Source organism: Ailuropoda melanoleuca, chromosome 4, assembly GCF_002007445.2.
Source record: "Ailuropoda melanoleuca isolate Jingjing chromosome 4, ASM200744v2, whole genome shotgun sequence".
Lineage (NCBI taxonomy): Eukaryota > Metazoa > Chordata > Mammalia > Carnivora > Ursidae > Ailuropoda > Ailuropoda melanoleuca.
In genome coordinates this window covers 10,364,567-10,387,073 of record NC_048221.1, presented here as the reverse complement: position 1 = coordinate 10,387,073, position 22,507 = coordinate 10,364,567, and positions in this window count along the sequence as shown.

Genomic DNA, 22,507 nt, shown 5'->3' with positions numbered 1-22,507 from the left:
GCAGCCATGAGTTCCTGGAGGAGTGTCACACTCTGCATGTCTCAGGGATTTATCAGTGGCTGCAGGTTGTAAGGAGATTGATGTTTAGTTACATTTCTCTTCCTTTTGTTCTACTTATGAATAGTTCCTTTACAATGAAATGGCATTGTATTCTGGGAAGCATTTCTGATCTCTGCAGGGCTCCCCATGAGTCTGGGGTCAGGAGTGAATCTCTACATGTGTTTCTAAGGCCCATCTATGGTGTTGTATGGGCTGTAGTGATCTTCCGCCTCAGCTAATTCATGCTCTTATTACGACATTTCCATATGTAAGTTATTCTATTTATGAATTAAATACACTTATGTGAATTATTTGAATTTCTTCCCACTGTTCCTTCATCCATATAACACTTGCTTTCCTTCCCTGTTAGAAGAGCTCTCTCCCAAACCTTCAACGGAGAGTCAGCTACCTGTACTCTAGCTCCTTCCCTTAGCCATGTGCAATAGATATTTTCCACTTAATTCAATTATTGGAATATAATGACACACAATAAACTGCAATTTTAATGGGTACAATTTGATGACTTAAAGGAGCTGCACAAAAATGAAGAGCACATTGTGCAAGTTTCTGTTTGTGTCTAATTTAAGGCTGTTACATGAGCTTTATCTGCTTTGTTAGGTAATTGTTAAAAAGTTGTGATTCCTGGATCTCTTTCCTTATTTCTGAAAGCAGTGCGGAATTCTATAAATAACTTCATATGAATGTTGTAAGAAAATAACGAAATGCATGGAAATTAATTTTTATTCCAAAGAAAATATTCCAGTGTAGTGGTTGTGAAAAGAATGAATAGTTGAATCAACATGAAATAAAAAGATGCAGAAATATAATAAAAACAAAATTGTAAATTACAATGGGTAACCTTAATTTTGATCATAAGTTCCTTTCCCATGTCACTGCTTCAAAGGCCTCAGGGTCAGACCACACATGCCATGAGGAATTCAGTATACCAGCTGATGGGGCAGAATATCTCCAAATTGATTCAATTTGGGTTCCTTGAATGCAAAATGCCCTTTTCTAAGGGAAACTGGTAAGTGAATTGAGAGGCTTAAACTCTGTTGCTTCAAATAATTTTATGACTATGTCCATATGGATTGCTCCTGCAGTGGTAAAATATCCCCACACTAGTCACTTAAAGCAAACACATATGTGCTCTTATAGTTCTGGAGTCAGAAGCTTGGAAGGAGTCTCATCAGACTAATAGCAAGATGTCTGCAGGGTTGAGTTCCTTCTAGAAGCTCAAGGGAGAATCTGTTTTCTTTCTAATTCCAGTCTCTCTTGATGGCCGCCTGATTCCTAGGCTCCTGGCTCTTCCTCCACCTTCAGAGCCAGCAGGGTGGCATTTTCAAAGTCTCTCTGACACCAAACCTTCTGTCTTCCTTGTCGACGTTTGGAGGACCATTGTGATTACTTTTGTCCCACCTGGACAATGATAGCTAAGCTTTGTATATTAATGGCTGCTGATTAGCAACCCTGTACAACCTGCTACCTTAACCCTTCTTTGCTGTAACAAATAACACATTAAAGGCCCTGGGGATTAGGACGCGGACATATTTGGGAGGGCCTTCTTCTGTCTACTACAAAGTCTTCATCATAAGTGCATTATTCTGTTCAGTTATGAAAACAACAAACACGGAGTTTACACAGCTTGAAGAATGAGTGAATATACTACTTTTTCAAAATTTCATGCAATGACAATATTTGGTGACAAATACCTAAAACTCCCTATACCTACCTCTAATGCAGGATCACAGCTTTGTTAATCAAAGAGTGGTCCACACACCAGTGTTAAAGGATTTCTATTCCCTTAGTTCCCCACAGTTCTTGCTCACACCACTTTGAAGAATTAAAAGTTAGATCAGACGAAGAGTGGTAGGCAGCAAAGCAAAGTTTATTGAGCAAGAGTATAAAGCTCCTAGAGAGAGAGGGGGTCCAAGAGGCTGGGCCACAGAGTTTCTACATTTAGGGTTTTTTATGAGCCATTTTTCAGAACTATCTTATGTAATCAGGGTGTGGTGAGTCATGCCAATCAGGCCTTGGTCATGTGTCTGTTTACATATTAGATTATTGTCTCTATGATAATGGTCTTTTGATCCCCAAACCAGGCGAAGACCCCATCAAAAAGGAGAATTACAGACCGATATTCCTGATGAATATGGACACCACAATACTAACAATACTCAACAAGATCCTAGCTAATAGGATCCAACAGTATATTAAAAGTATTATCCATAAAGACCAAGTGGGATTCATCCCTAGGATGAAAGGGTGGTTCAACATTCCGAAATTGATCAGTGTGATAGTTCATATCAACAAGAAAAGAGTCAAGAACCATACGGACCTCTCAATTGTTGCAGAAAAAGCATTTGACAAAATATAGCATCCTTTCCTGATTAAAACCCCTTCCGAGTGTAGGGATATAGGGTACATTCCTCTATTTCATAAACACCATCTAAAAGCCTATGGTGAATATCATTCTCAATGGGGAAAAGCTGGAAGCCTTTCCCTTAAGATCAGGAACACGACAAGTATGCCCACTCTCGCCATTATTATTCAACATAGTACTAGAAGTCCTTGCAACAGCAATCAGACAACAAAAAGGGATAAAATGTATCCAAATTGGCAAAGAAGAAGTCAAACAGTCTCTCGTTGCAGATGACGTGATACTCTATATGGAAAACCCAAAAGAATCCACCTCCAAACTACTAGAAGTTATAGAGCAATTCAGTAATGTGACAGGATACAAAATCAATGCTCAGAAATCAGTTGCATTTCTACATCCGAACAATGAGACTGAAGAAAGAGAAATTAGGGAAGCCATTCCATTTACAATAACAACAAAAATCATATGTTATCTTGGAATTAACTTAACCAGAGGTGTAAAGGATCTATATTCTAGAAAGTACAGATCACTCTTTAAAGACATTGAAGAAGACACAAAAAGATGGAAAAATATTCCATGCTCATCGATCAGAAGAATAAACATAGTTAAAATGTCTATGCTACCCAGAGCAATCTACACTTTCAATGCCATCCCGATAAAAATACCAATGACATTTTTCAAAGAGCTGGAACAAACAGCCCTTAAATTTGTGTGGAACCAGAAGTGGCCCCAAATTGCCAAGGAAGTGTAGAAAAGGAAAAACAAAGCTGGGGGAATCACATTGCCGGATTTCAAGCTATACTACAAAGCTGTGATCACAAAGACAGCATGGTACTATCACAAAAACAGACACGTAGACCAATGGAACGAAATAGAGAACCCAGTAATGGACCCTTGGCTCTTTGGGCAACTAATCTTTGATAAAGCAGGAAAAAACATCCAGCGGAAAAAAGACAGTCTCTTCAATAAATGGTGCTGGGAAAATTGGACAGCTATATGGAAAAGAATAAAACTTGACCACATTCTCACACCATACACAAAGATAAACTCCAAATGGATGAAAGACCTCAAAGTGAGATAGGAATCCATCAAATCCTATAGGAGAACATAGACTGCAACCTCATTGAGATTGGCCACCACAAATTTTTTCATGACACATGACCAAAGGCAACAGAAACAAAAGAAAAAATGAACTTGTGGGACTTAATCAAGATAAAAAGCTTTTGCACAGACAAGGAAACAGTCAAAAAAATGAAGAGGCAGCCCACGGAATGGGAGAAGATATTTACAAATGACACTACAGATAAAAGACTGGCATCTAGGAACTACAAAGAACTTCTCAAACTCAATACGTGAGAAATAAATAATCAAATCAAAAAATGGGCAGAAGACATGAACAGACACTTTTCCAATGAAGACATAAAAATGGCTAACAGACACATGAAAAATGTTCAAGATCATTAGCCATCAGAGAAATTCAAACCAAACCATATTGATATTCTACCTTATGCCAGTTAGAATGGCAAAAATTGACAAGGCAAGAAAAAACAAATGTTGGAGATGATGTGGAGAATTACATTGTTGGTGGGAATGCAAGTTGGTACAGCCACTTTGGAAAACAGTGTGGAGGTCCCTTAAAAAGTTAAAAAATGAGCTACCCTATAACCCAGAAACTGCACTACTCGGTATTTACCCCAAAGATACAGACGTAGTGAAGAGAAGGGCCATATGCACCCCAATGTTTGTAGCAGCATTGTCCAAAATAGATAAATTGTGGAAGGAGCAGAGATGACCTTCAACAGATGACTGGATTAAGAAGATGTGGTCCATATATACAATGGAATATTACTCATCCATCAGAAAGAACAATTACCCAACATTTGCAGCAACATGGACAGGACTGGATGAGATTATGCTAAGTGAAATAAGTCAAGCAAAGAAAGACAATTATCATATGGTTTCACTCATTTATGGAACATAAGAAATAGGAAGATCAGTAGGAGAAGGAATGGAAGAATGAAGGGGGGGTAAACAGAAGGGGAATGAACAATAAGAGTCTATGGACTCTGGGAAAAAAACTGAGGGCTTCAGAGGGGAATGGGGTGGGGGATTGGGATAGGCCAGTGATGGGTATTAAGGAGGGCACATTTTGCATGGAGCACTGGGTGTTACACGCAAATAATGAATCATGAAACATTACATCAAAAACTAAGGATATAGTGTATGGTGACTAACATAAGATAATAAAAATAATTATTAAAAAAAAGAAAAATAAACCAGAGACTGTAGTAAGAGATGAAGTGGGACACTATCATACTCAAAGTGTCTATCCAACAGGAAGATCTAACAATTATAAATATTTATGCTTCTAATTTGGGAGCAGCCAATTATGTAAACAAATTAATAACCAAGTAAATAAATACAATGATAATACAATAAGAATAGGCAACTTCAACACTCCACTCACAACAGATCATCTAAGCAGAAAGACAACAAAGAAAAAGTGAGTTGAATGAAACACTGGAAAAGATGGACTTCACAGATACATTTAGAGCATTCCATTCTAAAGCAGCAGAATACACGTTCTTCTTGAGTGCACATAGAACTTTCTCTGGGATAGATCACATACTTGGTCACAAATCAGGTCATAACTGATACCAAATGTTTTGGATTATTCCTTGCATATTTTCAGACTTCAATGCTTTGACACTGGAATTCAATCAGAAGAGGAAACTTTCAAGGAACTCAAACACTTGGCAGTTAAAGATCCTCCTACTAAAGAATGAATGGGTCAACCAGGACATTAAAGAATTAACAAAATTCATAGAGAGTAATGGAAATGAAAGCACAGCTGTTCAAAACCCTTTGGGACAGAGCAAAGGCGATCCTAAGAGGGGAGTACATTGCAAAGGAAACCTCTCTCAAAAATTAGAAAAATCTCAAATCTCTACTCCAAAATTGCTAGAACTCATACAGCAATTGAGCAGTGTGGCAAGATACAAAATCAATGCAGAGAAATCAGTTGGATTTCTATACACAAACTATGAGAGAGAAGAAAGGCAAATCAAGGAATTGATCCCATTTACAATTGCACCAAAAACCGTAAGATAACTAAAAATAAACTTCACCAAAGACGTAAATGATCTGTACTCACAAAACTACAGAACACTTATGAAAAATCTGAGGAAGACAAAAACAGATGGAAAAGCATTCCATGATCATGGATTGGAAGAATAAAGATTGGTAAAATGTCTGTGCTGCCCAGAGCAATCTACACATTCATTGCATTCCTTATCAAAATACCATCAACATTTTTCACAAAGCTGGAACAAATAATCTTAAAATTTGTATGGAACCAGAAAAGACCCTGAACAGTCAGATAAAAGTTGAAAAAGAAAACCAAAGCTAGTGGCATCATAATGCCAGACTCAAGCTATACTACAAAGCTGTGATAATTAAGACAGTATGATACTGGCACAAAAGTAGGCACATAGACCAATGGAACAGACTAGAGAACCCAGAAATGGACCTTCAACGCTATGTTCAACTAATCTTTGAAAAAAAAGGAAACAATATCCAATGGAAAACAGACAGCCTCTTCAATAAATGGTGCTGGGAAAAATTTAACAGCAGAAGAATGAAACTGGACCGTTCTGTACACCATACACAAAGATAAACTAATTTTTATGGATGAAAGCCCTAAATGTGAGGCAGGAATCCATCGGTATCCTAGAGGAGAACACAGGCAGCAAACTCTGTAACCTTGGCTGCAGGAATTTATTGTTAGACATGTCTCTTATGGGAAGGGAAACAAAAGCAAATATGACCTACTGGGACTTCATCAACATAAAAAGCTTCTGCACAACAAATGAAACAGTCGACAAAACTAAAAGGCAACCTATTAAATGGGAGAAGATATTTACAAATGACATATCAGATAAAGGGTTGGTATCCAGGATCTCTAAAGAACTTCTCAAACTCAACACCCAAAAACCAAATAATCCAATCAGGAAATGGGCGGAAGACAGGAACAGACATTTCTCCAAAGAATACATAGAAATGGCCAATAGATACATGAAAAACTGTTCCACATCACTAGCCATCAGTGAAATACAAATCAAAACCACAATTAGATACCACCTTACACAAGTTAGAATAGCAAAAATTAGCAAGACAGGAAACAACAAATATTGGCAAGGATATGGAGAAAGGTGAACACTGTTGGTGGGAATTCAAGCTGGTAGAGCCACTCTGGAAAACAGTATGGAGGTTCCTCAAAAAGGGAAAAATAGAAGTACTCTATGACCTAACAATTGCACTACTGGATATTTACCCCAAAGATACAGATGTAGCGAAATGAAGGGTCACATGCACCCCAGTGTTCATAGCAGCAATGTCTACCATAGCCAAACTGTGGAAGGAGCCAAGATGCCCTTCAACAAATGAATGGATAAAGAAGATATGGTTCATATATACAATGGAATATTACTCAGCCATCAGAAAGTATGAATACCTTCCATTTGCATTGCTATGGATAGAACTGGAGGGCATTATGCTGAGTGAAAGAAGTCAAGAAGAGAAACAATAATCATATGGTTTCATTCATATGTGGAACATAAGGAATGATGTGGAGGACCATGGGAGAAGGGACGGAAAACTGAATGGGAAGAAATAAGAGAAGGAGACAAAATATGAGAGACTCTGGACCCCAGGAAACAAACTGAGAGTTACAGAAGGGAGGAGGGTGGGGAGATGGGGTAACTGGTGATGGGTATTAAGTAGGGCACATGTTGTGATGAGCACTGTGTGTTATATGCAACTTATGAATCGTTGAACAGTACATCAAAAAGAAATTATATATTGGTTAATTGAAAAAAAAAAAGAGTCATGCCTTCCCCCCACTGAGCCAGCCATGTACCCCAAGCGGCAACTCTTGATCTCTGGGTCATGAGTTCAAGCTGCACATTGGGCTTTGACATTTCTTAAAACAAAATAGCTTAAGTAAGTAAGTAAAAAAATTAAATACATACATACATAAAATCATATTTACATTTTAGCCATGGGGAATTCACTTTTCCCACTCCATTTAAGCAATGGAACAGAAGCTTCACCCTGACTTTATTTATTTACGTTTTTCTAACAATTAGAGTTGTATTTCACAAAAAATGCCCTTACTCAAGAGAAGAGCAATGAATTAATAGAGACTGAAATTCATTTTCCTCCAAAACAATCTTACTGGATAAATGTCTATATTATATTACTATTTCTGCTGTAAGAAATCACCACACTAGAAGCTTCCAAGAAACAAATTTATGCTTTTACTGTTTTGGAGGTCAGAAGCCTGACCTAAGTCTCAGTGGGGTAAAATCAAGATGTCTGCAGTGTCTGGTTCCTTCTGGATGTTTCAGGAGAGACTATCCTTTCCTAATGCAGTTTCTTATAACAAGGAGTTTTTGGCTCATTGCCCCTTATCCACCTTCAAAGTCATTGATGTGGCATCTTCACATCTCTCTTGGATCCAACTAGTCTGCCTTCCTATCCCACATCTACAGGAACATGGTGATTGTATTAGTTCCCTCTGCATAATCTTGGCCAGTCTTAGTTAAAAGTCAGCTCATTAGCAGCCTTATTCCATTTGCTACCTTAAACTCCCTCTTCCTATACAAAATAACACAGTTTCCATGGATTAGAGTGTGGATGACTTCAGGAGGCTCTTATTCTGCCTACTAGTCTTTTCCAAAGTATCACATTTAGTGCCACTCAAGGGTAATTATATAAAAGAATCAAACACATAATTTATCACAGTCCGTAGAATGAGTGGATACACTTGTCTCTCAAAACGTTATGCAAACATGAGTGTGTGTGTGTGTGTGTGTGTGTGTGTGTGTGTGTGTGAAAAACCACCTGCACCTTACTCTATCACAGGGCCACAGGCTTGCTACTAAAAGACTGGTCCACAGACCACGACCTGCAGCATCAACATCACTCAGGAGCTTGTTAGAAATGCTGAGCTCCTGGGCCCACCAGCATCTTCTATTTTTTTTTTATTTTTTATTAAGATTTTATTTATTTATTTGTCAGAGAGAGCGCAAGCAGGGGGAGCGGCAGGCAGAGGGAGAAGTAGGCTCCCTGCTGAGCAAGGAGCCCGAAGTGGAACCCTATCCCAGGACTCTGGGATCATGACCTGAGCCGAAGGCAGACACTTAACCAAGTGAGCCACCCAGGCATCCCCCGTTTCTTTATTTTTTGAAATATATTTAACATATAACATTTTAATAAAGTGTACAAAATAATGATTTAATGTATGTATATATTGTGAAATGATTATTCCAGTAAGTTTAGTTAGCATTCATCACCTCACGTAGTTCTATTTTTTCCTTGTGATGAAAACTTTTGAGATTTACGATCTCAGCAACTTTCAAATATACGCTATAATATTGTTAACTGTAGTCGCCATGGTGTACATTACATCCCCGGAAATTATTTATCTCGTAACTGGAAGTTTGTACCTTTTGACCACCTGTACCCATTTCACCCACCAATCACCTCCCAACCCTGTCTCTGGCAACCATCAATCTATTCTATATTTCTGTGAGTTGTTTTTTTAGATTCCACATATAAGTGAGATCATATGGTATTTGTCTTTCACTGTCTGACTTCTCTTAGCATAATGCCCTCAGGGTACATCCTTTTTGTTGCAAATGATATGCTCTCCTTTTTATGGGTGAATAATATTCCATTGTGCGTGCACGCATATACACCCATTTTCTTTATTCATTTGTTGATAGACTAAATAACTTAGATTGTTTCCATGTCTTGGCTTTTGAAAATAATGCTTCAGTGATCATGGGTGGGGGCAAGCTGTGGAGACACCTCTTTGGGATAGTGATTTCATTTCCTTTGGATATATACCCAGAAGTGGGTATTGCTGGATCATATGGTAGTTCTATTTTCAATTTTTTGAGTAAACTCCCTACTGTTTTTCATAGTGGCTGCACCAATTTACATTCCCGCAAACACTGCACAAGGTTACAATTTCTCCACATTCTCACCAGCACTTATCTGCTGTCTTTTTGCCATTCTAACAGGTGTAGCTCCTTATGGTTTTTTTTTAATGATTTTTTAAATTATATTATGTTAATCGCCATACAGTACATCCCTGGATTCCGATGTAAAGTTCGGTGCTTCATTAGTTGCGTATAACACCCAGTGCACCATGCAATACGTGCCCTCCTTACTACCCATCACCAGTCTATCCCATTCCCCCACCCCCTCCGCTCTGAAGTCTTCAGTTTGTTTCTCATAGTCCATAGCCTCTCATGTTTCATTCCCCCTTCTGATTACCCCCCTTTTCTTTATCCCTTTCTTCCCCTACCGATCATCCTAGTTCTTATGTTCCATAGATGAGAGAAATCATATGATAATTGTCTTTCTCTGCTTGACTTATTTCACTTAGCATTATCTCCTCCAGTGCCGTCCATGTTGCAGCAAATGTGGAGAATTCGTTCTTTCTGATAGCTGAGTAATAATTCCATTGTATATATGGACCACAGCTTCTTAATCCAGTCATCTGTTGAAGGGCATCTAGGCTCCTTCCACGATTTAGCTATTGTCCACCAGCATCTTCTAAAGCAGAATCTGCATTTGAGCTAGAATCCTGGGTGATTCACATGCACTTTGTAGTTAGAGAAGTGATGGTCTGGAGTACATTATCTCACACTCTCAATCTGACCTTTGAGGCAGGGTCATTATCTGTGTTGGGAGCTGTCCTGCTTAGTGGAGGTGTTTAGCATGTCCCTCATACATTGCCAGATGTGCCCAGGGGGAAAGGACCACCTCTGCTTGGGACCACTGGCACAGAGGTTGAAAACTGGGAGCATTCAGAGAGACTACAATCAGCACTCATCTCTTTCTGCGATGATAATTTTGAGGATCTTATTAAATTCTTCATGCCTCCTGTCTCCACAGGGAATGGAGTTCACACTAGTGCTTCCTCACAGAATAGATGTTTATAAAAATTACATCAGAACATTGCTATAAAGTGCTAAACTTGTGTTATGATGCATAAAATATCTAAATATGTCTTTTACAATCAACAAAAATTTTATAGTGACATTTTAAGTCCTAGCTTTGAATTTGTGAAAGAAGTGTGAAATTCCCGATTGTTTTGGCAAAATTGTCATGAAGCCAAGGAATGTAAGGCCAGGGTTTTGTATTAAAAGAAGCATGAGAGACTATGGACTCTGAGAAACAAACTGAGGTCTTCAGAGGGGAGGGGGTGGGGGAATGGGATAGGCCGATGATGGGTAGTAAGGAGGGCACCATTGCATGGTGCACTGGGTGTTATACGCAACTAATGAATCATCGAACTTTACATCAGAAACTAAGGATGTACTGTATGGTGACTAACATAATATAATAAAAAACATTAAAAAATACTAAAAAAAATAAAAATAAAAGAACAAACTTATCTTTGTTGAAAAAGGGGAAAGTAACCTTCTAGAGATACCAGGGGTGTTTCTCCAGCATAAGTCAATTCTTTGAAGGACCGAAGGGACCTAGTCAGGATTGATTCCTCAGTCTTAAACAGGAGAAGATGTTCACTCAAGAACGAGATAAGGTTCTGGGAGTTTATATGTCTGCAAGGCAGAAGTCACAGAAAAAGAGTAAGAAAAACTGACTTCACCTGGTCTATCACCTGATCTCCTGTGACCAGAAATTCAACAGGAAAATTTTCCTTTCCTTCCCCCGCAGGGAAATCATGTGCCTACAGGTGGGAGGAACAGAGGGAAATGATCCTAATGAGCAGACCGAACCAGCTGTAAATACTCCTCTGTTGCAGTCCCGCAGCACAGGCAACCTCGGGCTGGACAAGACCTGGTCATCTCTTGTGCAGTCCTTAGTCTGGATGGGGCACTGAAGTCTGACTCATTCCTGCTCTCTTGTCTGGGGACAGAGCTCCGTCCTCCATCATCTACCAACCGGACAGGTATTTTGATTTCCATGTAGAGACCTTCCTCTCAGAGACCCCATCTAGATGAGTTTTACTGCCCAGTAGGGACTGCAGGAGAAGGTCAAGAGAATGAAAGTCAAGAATATTTATCTGAGGTCATCTGAGGACCAATCCAGCCTAGCCCAGAGCTGAGAGTTTGCTGCGGCTGTTTGCTGGCTTGATTACAAAAGGTATAGACTGATTCATTTATGTATTTCTGATGCTAAAAATAGAAGTGAATATTGAACTCAGAAATGCAAGGTTCAAGCTTAACTACTAAATTATAATAATGGAAACCTAATGAGACAGTGGATAGGATGCATAAAAGTAGGACATGACCAGGGATCTTTGCAGTTAAGCAGAGTAGAAAAGTCAAGTATAAGCTGTGGAGGGTTATACAGTGAAGTGACTATAAGCCTTTTCTCTTTTAAGATGCAACATATTAGATGACATTTCCATACTAAGGAGAAAATCCAGAGGCAAGAATTCTCGCAGGTACTCCCTTGCAAGAGCAGTACATGAAACCTACATATCACAGTACCTCCTCTCTCTTAAGTATTCAAATGAGATGTTTTACATGGATTATGTGAAAAATGGTCTGCTAATGAGCTTCCTTTACAATTACCTCATTACCTGTGAGCCTGAATATGGTCTGGGTTAGCTAGCCACTCATTTTCTTTGTTGAAAATCTTCTGTGGGAGTCCTTGGTGTTTGCATAGTGGGGTCAGAGTAGTTTTATTCCTGTTTTTTTATTACATTATTTGAAGCAAAGAACTGTTCTTCATTTCACCAATTTAACTACTTGAAATTTTGATTTTTTGTGTATGTGTACATGTATTTGTGTTGAATGTGTGAGAGTGTATAACTTTTCTGTAGTAAAGTCTGAGTTAATCATATGTTCACTCCATTGGTTTTTCTAGGATTTTTTTTTCTGAAAAAATTGATCTCACATTAATATTCCTCACTTGTGAATACCAGCTTCCCAAAAATTGAAAGTGAATGTCCTTCTGCATACTCACTGCTCACAAATCACTCATTTTACATATTTCCAACTAATGTTCATGTCTCTGTATTCTTTCTTGTCCCTTGTGGCCTATCTGTAAAATAAAATGCCGTCACTTGGAAGGGATTCTTCTTTATATTTGACCAAGAATCACCTTTACCTTCCATAAGCATACTTGTCCCATGTCTGTTTATGTGAGATGAAACTAAAATTTTAGATACTGGTTTCTCTCCACATTAAAGATTCTTTCATATTCTTTTATTCCTGAGTTGTTCGCAATCTAATTTAGATTTGGACCCATGTCGAATTCACTAAATTATTACTTTTCTATTTTTTATACTTATTTCATGTAAATTCAATGAGTTAACATACCGTGCATCGTTAGTTTCAGATGCAGAGTTCAGTGATGCATCAGTTGCATACAACACCCAGTGCTCATCATGTCACGTGTCCTCCTTAATGCCCATCACCCAGTTACCCCATCCCCCCACCCACCTCTTTTAAATCTTTTTGTTCAGAAGCTGGTTTTGGGTCTCCCTTCAATTTCATTTCAGACGGTTGTTTTGAGCCACTCTGCTTCACCTATGTGCATTTTCGCTGTTCTTCTCTCTTCAAAAAGACTTCATTTCTCTTAAAACTCTTTTGTGCTAAGCACACATACACATTCACACACTTTCAATTTGAATGCATACAAAGACACCTATGTGTATCCTAAGTACTCGTTATGTTCTGGCACAATCTTTTTTTCCAGCTTTTCTCCCTCGGTCCTTCTGACTCAGGAGTACTTGCTACAGGGCTGTCTAGTCAGCCAGGGCAATGCTGATTCATTATTTCAAAGCCTGCATGACATTTCATGGTGTGGCTCTGCCACTTGCATTTTTGGTGGTCTTTCATGTTTTCCCCATAGAATTATGGTTATATCAATGCTACAAAATATTTTTCAAAAACTAGGGATATACTGTATGGTGGCTAACATAATATAATTTAAAAATATTATTATTAAAAAATATTTTTAAATATATAAAACTATGTTTCTTAACCAAAGGTGATTTTGTCCCCCAGGGAACATTGAGAAATGTTCCAAGACATTTTGGGCTGTCACATTGGGGAGGGATGTGTGAAGGGCAGGGACACCCTAAACACCCTACAATGCACAGGACACAGCCCACCACAGAGAAGAATCTGGCCCAGAATGTCCATAGCAAGCTGACTGAGAAATCCTGAGTTAAAGCATATCTGTATTTTTATTATTTTTTATTATGATATGTTAGTCACCATACAGTACATCATTAGTTTTTGATGTAGTGTTCCATGATTCATTGTTTGTGTAAAACACCCAGTGTTCTATGCATATATGTATTTTTAAAAAATATTTAACTTTTTAAGTAATCTCTACCCCCAACATGGGTCTTGGACTTATAACCCCAAGCTTAAAAGCCCCGTGCTATACCGAATGACCCAGCTAAGCACCACAGAGGGCATCTGTATTTTTAATATTTATAACTGTCTGCAGAGCCTCCCCAAGGTGCTGTAACACTTTACAATTCTGGCAGCAAAATAGAACATATCCCTTTGCCACTTGTTTACAAATTACAACCCCAATCACTGTGACAGCCCTTTGAGTGTTTTCTTGTGATGATGGGGGTGAAAGAGGTTTCTTGTTGATTCTTTAAACTATTAGTGAGCTCAAGCAAAGATTCTTTTTTTAAAAAATATTTTATTTATTTATTAGACAGAGATAGAGACAGCCAGTGAAAGAGGGAACACAAGCAGCAGGAGTGGGAGAGGAAGAAGCAGGCTCATAGCAGAGGAGCCTGATGTGGGGCTCGATCCCATAACGCCAGGATCACGCCCTGAGCCGAAGGCAGACGCCTAACCTCTGTGCCACCCAGGCGCCCCTCAAGCAAAGATTCTTATGTTTGATTCATTTGCCTATTATTATTATATGTCCATGTATTATATGCCTATTTATCTATACTTACCAGCATTTCAAATAATTGTTGTAAATCAGATTCTCTATTGAATTTTAGTTAAATATTTTTGGACTTAAATAGTTTATATTTTATTCAGTTAAATATGTCTATTTTAGTTCTCAGTTTCTTGCCTTAATTATGATGGTTTGCTCAACTGTGGGTTTTATATGTATTTTTTAGATGTGCAGGTAAAGGAATGATTCCTCTTAACTGAGGGTTTACTTCTGATTTTTGTGAGATGTGTGAGACAAGGAGCCACTGCGCTTCCTTCCACATAGAAAGCTGTTTGTGCCAACTTCCATCAGCAATCCAGTGTTTTCCAACTAAATTGAAATGCAGCTTTGTCGTGTATTAAATGTCCATATATAATGAGACCTAACTCCTGATTCATTCAACACATGTTAAAAGAGCATCCGCTATGTCCAGAAATTTCTAAGAACTTTATATGTAATACTTTATTATCTCAAAGTCTTGGGGCCTTTTATCATTTGTCCGTGTTGATTTTGTGGAATTCCTGCTTCTGTAGATTCTGTTTCCTGTTTCGTTCTCTGAACTCCCTGCATGTTGCTCAATACGGTGGTCCTGAGTCTGCTCTCTTTAACCTCATTTGATCTCCTCTGCCATTCTTTGTATTTCATAATGTTTCATTTTCTTGAATTTGTTTCTATACAAGTGTGTATACATTCATAACCACAAGGAAAAAGATGAATAGTGCAGGGGAAGTCCCTGCTCCTTTGGTCCTTACATCACAGTGACAGACAAGAGCACAGTGAGATAAATGTGAGTCCGAGATACTGTCACATGAAGAGTATTCAGAGTAAGAGGAGACACTGCCACGGGATGTCTAAGATTTTAGAGTCTGGGGAGGCCTTTGGATGGTGGACAAGGAACAGAACCATGAGTAGTTGTGCTCCTGAACTTCTCAAGAAAGTGAGTAAAACCCAAAGCCTAAGAATAAGAAATAGCTGGGATAGGCCAGTGATGGGTATTAAGGAGGGCACGTATTGCATGGTGCACTGGGTGTTATATACAAATAATGAATCATGGAACTTTACATCAAAAAACTAAGGATATACTGTATGGTGACTAACATAACATAATAAAAACTTATTATAAAAAATAAATATATTTATATTGAATAAAAAAAGAAATAAATGAAAAAAGATGTCACATGAATAGTGTTAATGGGGCTCACCTCATCCTGTATTGGATCAAATAAAAACCAATTGGTCACGTAAATATGGAAAAGGCACAGGAAAAACAAGTCTAAGTTATCTGCTACCTGATAATAAAAATGCCCAAATATTTGGTGTGTTGGCTTATTCTCTTTAAACATTCTTCTCTAGTGATATTCAATCTATAAGGTGTTTCACACCATAGGGATGTCACTATTTTGTGTTTTGGACAAATGTATCTAATTATTTATTTTAAAGATTGATTATTTATTTATTTATTTATTTATTTATTTATTTAATATTTGACAGAGAGAGAGCAAAGGAGGCAGAAAGGCAGGCAGAGTGAGGAGAAGCAGGCTCCTTGCTGAGCAGAAAGCCCATCTCGGGGCTTGATCCCAGTACCCTGGGCCCTGGGATCATACCCTGTGCTGAAGGCAGAAACCTAACTGACTGAGACACCCAAGCACCCCATGAACAAATTTCTTTTTGCTCTTTTATTATTTTTGCTTGGTATAAATGGGATAAAACCATGATGGGATGCCACCAGCACAAAAGCAGCTTTCCTTCCTCACAGTCTCTCAGAATGACAGCTTATTAGTTCATTTTACTCTTAAGTCCATCTCATCCCCCCCCATTCTCTCTCTGTTTATTAAATACAATTATTTATATTTCTTTACAGACAGGTCTGAAAGTGGCCATTCCAAAATGGAGCCCCAAGATGATTTGTCCCAGGGTTGCTACAAATAGGAATTTCCGGGCACTATGTCTACATTCTTTATGGGAAAGGTAATATGATGTGTATGCATTCATTTCTTAAGCAGTGTGTTGAAGCGAGTAGAGGGTGAATGAGAAAGACGTAGAAGTAACACACACCAGGAGGATGTGGTGTGCTGTGTTGTGTGTATGTGACAGTGTGTATGTGTGTCTGTGCACATACAAGGGGGCACCTTGTTGAGTGTGAGCAGTCTTCAGAGCAGGGATACTTGGCTCCTCTATTACAAGCTGACCCTTACAATATGTGGGCCAAAATAAATCAGGAAGAATGAAGGGGGGTAAACAGAAGGGGGAATGAACCACGAGAGACCATGGACTCTGGGAAACAATGAGGGTTTCAGAGGGGAGGGGGGTGGGGGAATGGGATAGGCCGGTGATGGGTAGTAAGGAGGGCAGGTATTGCATGGTGCACTGGGTGTTATACGCAACTAATGAATCATGGAACACTACATCAGAAACTAATGATGTACTGTATGGTGACTAACATAACATAATACAAAATTTTAAAAAAAATCAATCAACAGATAGTACTAATGACGGATGTTCAGTTGACAGGACACTATTGCAACGAGATCCTAAAGTGGAAGAAGTACATAGTGTGGACGAGGAAGTCCCTGTGTCATGAACTTTAAGTAGTTATAAGCCCACATGGCTTTAGGGATTTCACTGCCACCATCTCTCCTCACTCTCCCTCTTGTCCATTTCCCTCAACACACTGGCTTCCTTCTGAGCCTNCGGCTGTCCTTCTGTACAAAGATCGGAATCCCACACTTCTTCTGTGAACTCAATCAGATGATCCAACATGCATGTTCTAACAACTTTCTTAATAACATGGTGCTGTATATTGCAGCTATGTTGCTGGTCGGTGATCCCTTAGTTGGGATCCTTTACTCTTGCTCTAAGATTGTTTCCACCATTCTTGGAATATCATCACCTCAGGGCAAGTATAAAGCATTTTCCACCTCTGCATCTCACCTCTCTGTTGTCTCCTTATTTTATTGTACGATCCTAGGAGTGTACCTTAGCTCTGCTGCTCCCCAGAGCTCCCACGCAAGTGCAGTGGCCTCGGTGATGTACACGGTGGTCACGCCCATGCTGAACCCCTTCATCTACAGCCTGAGGAACAGAGACATAAAGGGGGCCCTGATGAGATTCTCTGGGATGGTATCACTAAAAGGGACAGTTATCCTGGTGTCGAAGAAGTGCTGATGATTACGGGGCCAAAAGCCTGAGCCAAATTTTGAGGTTCTTGGTCAGATTGTGGAATTTAGAACATGCCTCTTCTAATTTTTTCCTGGAATTACTTTTTTTATTTCAACCTCTCTGCATAATTTACATAATTCACTTTATTAAGCTTTGTGAAAACTCTGATACCCAAGAGATCTCCCCTTTGTCTTTTCCCCACACTATCAATGTCATTCCTAACCTCAGATGTGAAATATTTGGACATTCTCCCTTACTCAAATGACAGTATGAATCTGTTAAGAATAATTTCTTCTTAAAGTATATCAGAGTAAGTATTATTTCTTTACTTTGACTGAATACTACTCCTATGAGAATCTAATCTTGGCCACTGCAGCTATTTACGTAAGTTTATAACAGAGAAAAATCTGAGACCATGTGCTTCACTCTTGTGAACATCATTCCTCTGTGTATCACTACCTTCACTGCTCTTCCTACAAATGCACACTTTGACGTACCGGTGGTTATAGCTGATAATGGGGACTTTTATACACATGAGGATCCTGTTATTATACAGATTATGTCCACCATGCCTCCCATGGTCATTGGCAGAATAAATGATAATAAAATACACATCTCCAAGTGGAATTTTCATAGAAAGACAAATATGGAAAAAAATTGATTGATATAACATGGCCTTAGAATCACATTTGACTTCAAGGATGATGAAGCAAAATATTAAATTGTACACTGTTTACTATACAAAAAACTTCTTTCTCAGGCACTTCATCTGCCTATTGAATTATGGAATATCAGATTCCAGCTGGAAGGTGTATTCATTAAGATGAAAGACTGGTGGCATTTTGGGGTTTTATTAAATTATCTTCTGGATTCTGGTTGAAAATTTCCAGTGCTACATATAAATATGATCCCTTTCATTTTCCTAAATGAATTATCTCCCACTCATTTGACATTTTGCTGTAACCTCTAAGTGGGCAGCAAGTGAATAACGTCAGTATCATCCACTGTATACATATCATCATCATAACCACAGGATGACTCACCCGCAGGCTTGGATTCCTGTCCACGATGTGATTCAGAGTCACAAGGTTTGTGCACACACACATGTCCTTCCAACCTTTCCATGTTGCCTCAAAGGGGCCTCAATGGAGTCAATCTTTAATACAGTTTCTTGAGAGAAACTTGAAGAACAGAGTAATCATGAAACTTACCTTCAAGTACCAGAGCAAATGCTTAGAATAAAAGAATGAAATTATTACAAATGGCATGAGTTCTGCCTGATTTGATTATTATATCAGTTAGCTATTGCTGCATACAAGGCAACCCAAAATAAGATGGCTTATTATAACATCTTTATTATGCAAGGGGATTGCACGGTAATGAGTTGTTCTGATCTCTGCAGGGCTCCTCATGAGTCCTTAGTAAGGTGTGAATCTATAGATCATGTTTCTTTTTTCTTTTTGTTTCTTTTTTAAAGATTTTGTTTATTTGCCAAAGACACATGCAGAGAGAGAGAGAGAGAGAGAGAGAGAGAGCACACAAGCAGGGGGAGAAGCAGGCAGGGGAGAGGAAGAAGCAGGCTCCCCACCGAGCAGGGAGTCCAATGCGGGGCTGGATCCCAGGACCCTGGGATCATGACCTGAGTGGAAGGCAGACACTTAACCAACTGAGCCACCCGGGTGCCCCTACAGAGTATGTTTCTAAGGCTCATCCATGAGGTGTGTGGCTGAAGTGCTCCTCTGTCTTGAACCAAAATATGACACATTGCATGGTACCCTGGGTGTTATACGCAAATAATGAATCATGGAACATTACATCAAAAACTAAGGATGTACTGTATGGTGACTTACATAACATAAAAAATTATTTAAAAAAACACGACACTTTACTCCTTTTATATATGTAAGCTAATCTTCTAGTTTACCAAAAAATGAGCTTATCAGATGTGAATTATCTTAAATTAATTCCACTATTTTAATATCCACCTGTGAACCTTTGCTTTTTCATGGTTGGAAGAGAGCTCTCCTACCCCGTTAGGTATTACTCAGCTATCTGGGTTCCAGACCTGACCCTGAGCCGTGCCCCACTAGAATTTCAAATTTTAATAAATGTATCGGAGCACTATTACATGTGATAAACTGTGCATATTTGAAGTGTACAACTTTAGAAATTGAAAGAGTATTTGAAAAATCATGGGTGCATACTGCATGGCTTCATTTCCATAGAACTCCAGAAGATGCACAGTAAACTCTACCAGCTCCTTATGCAATTATTAGGGTGTAATCCCCCAGCCTTCATTTTCTTCTGAAGGCAATGTGGAATCATAAACATAACTTCAAGGGATGTTGTAAATTTAGATGAAATGTGTGGAAATATTTTGTTGGGTCCAAAGAATGTTCAAGACTAAGGGTTGTATGTATGCAAATGTACGTATATTCATGTACATTTTATTTCAAGAAAATATACTCACATGCATATTTGTACATGTACAAGAATCATTACCCTCTCTGTAACCCATTATAAACTATCTACTGTATTTAAAGAAAGCTTGAGAGAAACTCATAGGGTAAAGAAGTGAAAAGATTGAATGTTTGCATTCACATGAAGTTTTAGGAATATAGATATTTAGACAAAACAATTTAGAGTACAACAGCTGGCCTTAATGCTCACAATGAGTGGGTTTTCCTATCTGAATGCCCAGAGTCCTCATTACAGAACCACATGCACATTTATGCAAGGAGCACATCTCTGTACCAGCTAATAGGGCTAAATAGTTCCAAAATGACTTTAGATTTTTCTTCTACGTAAGGTAGGGTTTCAACACAAAATGCCATTACCTAAGGAAGCTAAGTGAATGAATTGAGGGGTGTAATTCAGTTTCTTCAAAGAAATTTTATTGGAGAAACGTCTTTGACACTTTCTTTTGCTGCTATCAGCAACTACCACACTGAGGGTTTAAAAGAAACAAGTTGGCACTCTTCCAGTTCTGGAGGTAAAAGATGACAATGAGTCTTATTGTGCTAAAATCAAAACGTCTGTACCAGGGGCGCCTGGGTGGCACAGTCATTGGGCATCTGCCTTTGGCTCAGGGTGTGATCCCAGGGTTCTGGGATCGAGCCCCACATCAGGCTCCTCGGCTGGGAGCCGGCTTCTTCCTCTGCCACTCCCCCTGCTTGTGTTCCCTTTCTCACTGGCTGTCTCACTCTGTCAAATAAATAAATAAAATCTTTAAAAAAAAAAAAAAGATGTCTTCACCAGGCACATAGAACATAAATTCCCACCTAGTTACATGATTCTGGGTGACCATTTTTTATCCACAAAAACGCAAGTCGTTATCTACTTGGTTCCCCAAAATGATCCTCATTAGAGTCACTTTTTAACAGTTATCCATGATAAACTTGAATAAAAGAATGACCATGAATGTCGCTGCATAACAAGGCAACTGGAAAGTGAATGGTCTGCTATAATGTCTTTATTTTCAAGTGGAATTGTATGGTAATGAGTTGTTCTAATCTCTGTTGGTCTTTTCAAGAGTCTTGAGTCAGCTGTGTATCAGCCAAGAGGGCTCTGAGTCTTGCCAGTTTATTCTAATATAATTGGGAACTGGCTAGCTAGCTGTGGCTGATCCAGGGTGGCCTTGGCTTGGACAACTGGCCCCTGCTCCACATGTCCTCACCTCCTCTGGCAGTCTACCTGGCTTAATTCACTTTTTGGAGGCAGAGTTCCAAGGCAGAGCAGAGAAATGCACCGAGGCTGTAAGGTCCACTGTCACTCCCATCATACCCTGCTGGCCACAGCACGTAAACATCCTAATCCAGCCCAAACGAAAGGTGGAAGAACAGTCTCTACCACCTGATGGGGAGTACTGCACACATCGCCAAAGACATGGCTACAGAGAAAGATGGGGATCTGGGGCCATCGCTGCAAACAGTCTCTCATTGGTGTAAATTTCAATTTGAAGGATTTCATTTCCCCTTCTACCTTCAGCAGTGGAATGATCTCTGAGAAGACAGTGAGACTNAAAGGATTTCATTTCCCCTTCAACCTTCAGCAGTGGAATGATCTCTGAGAAGACAGTGAGACTGAATCATGTGTCCACTGACAGTTATGGAAATTCTACTTCAAAAGGCCAGGATTTCCTCCAAATGTAAGTATTTCCTCTCTTCCCCCTTGCCTCTAGATCACCATTCCTAATCTAAGAAAAGATCAAGGAAATAAAAGTTTTTCTTTCCAGATTCCTCAGAGAGACAAGGGAACTTGTATCTAACTCACTGATTGATGGAGCTAAGAACTGTTGTATCACTGATGATATCTTCCTGGCATTCTCATGTAGGTACTGTTTTCCTATTGATTTATCTTCCCAATGACATATTCAAAATAGTTTTCATCCTGGTACTGTGTTTTATTTTTTATAGGGAGAGTTCTGCTGAAAGGAGGTGACATTTGAAATATAAATAGAAGACAGAGACTAGGGAATATTTTTTCTTCATTTATCCAGTTTTATTGAAGTATAATTGACATATAAAATTGTGATTGGTGATTTCATATACATATACATTGTGAAGTGATCAGAACAGGTTAGTGAATACATCCATCACTTCACAGTGTTACCACTTCATTTTGTTGTAAGAACATTTAATATGCACTCTGTTTACAACATGCAAGTTACAACACAATTTAGGTAACCATAATGACCATGTTGTATATTACTTCCCCTGAACTTATTGATATTATAACTGTAGGTTTGTGGGCTTTCACCAGCATCTTCTCATTTCCCCAAACCCCAGCCACCAGCAAATATCAAACTACTCTCTGTGTTTTCTATGAGTTCAGGATTTTGTATTTCACATGTAAGTGAGATCATATAGTATTTGTCTTTCTCTGTCTGATTATTTCATTGAGCCTAAAGGTTTCAAGGTCCATCCTTGTTGTAAAAGAAGAAAGGTGGTGCTCCTTTTTTTTTTTTTT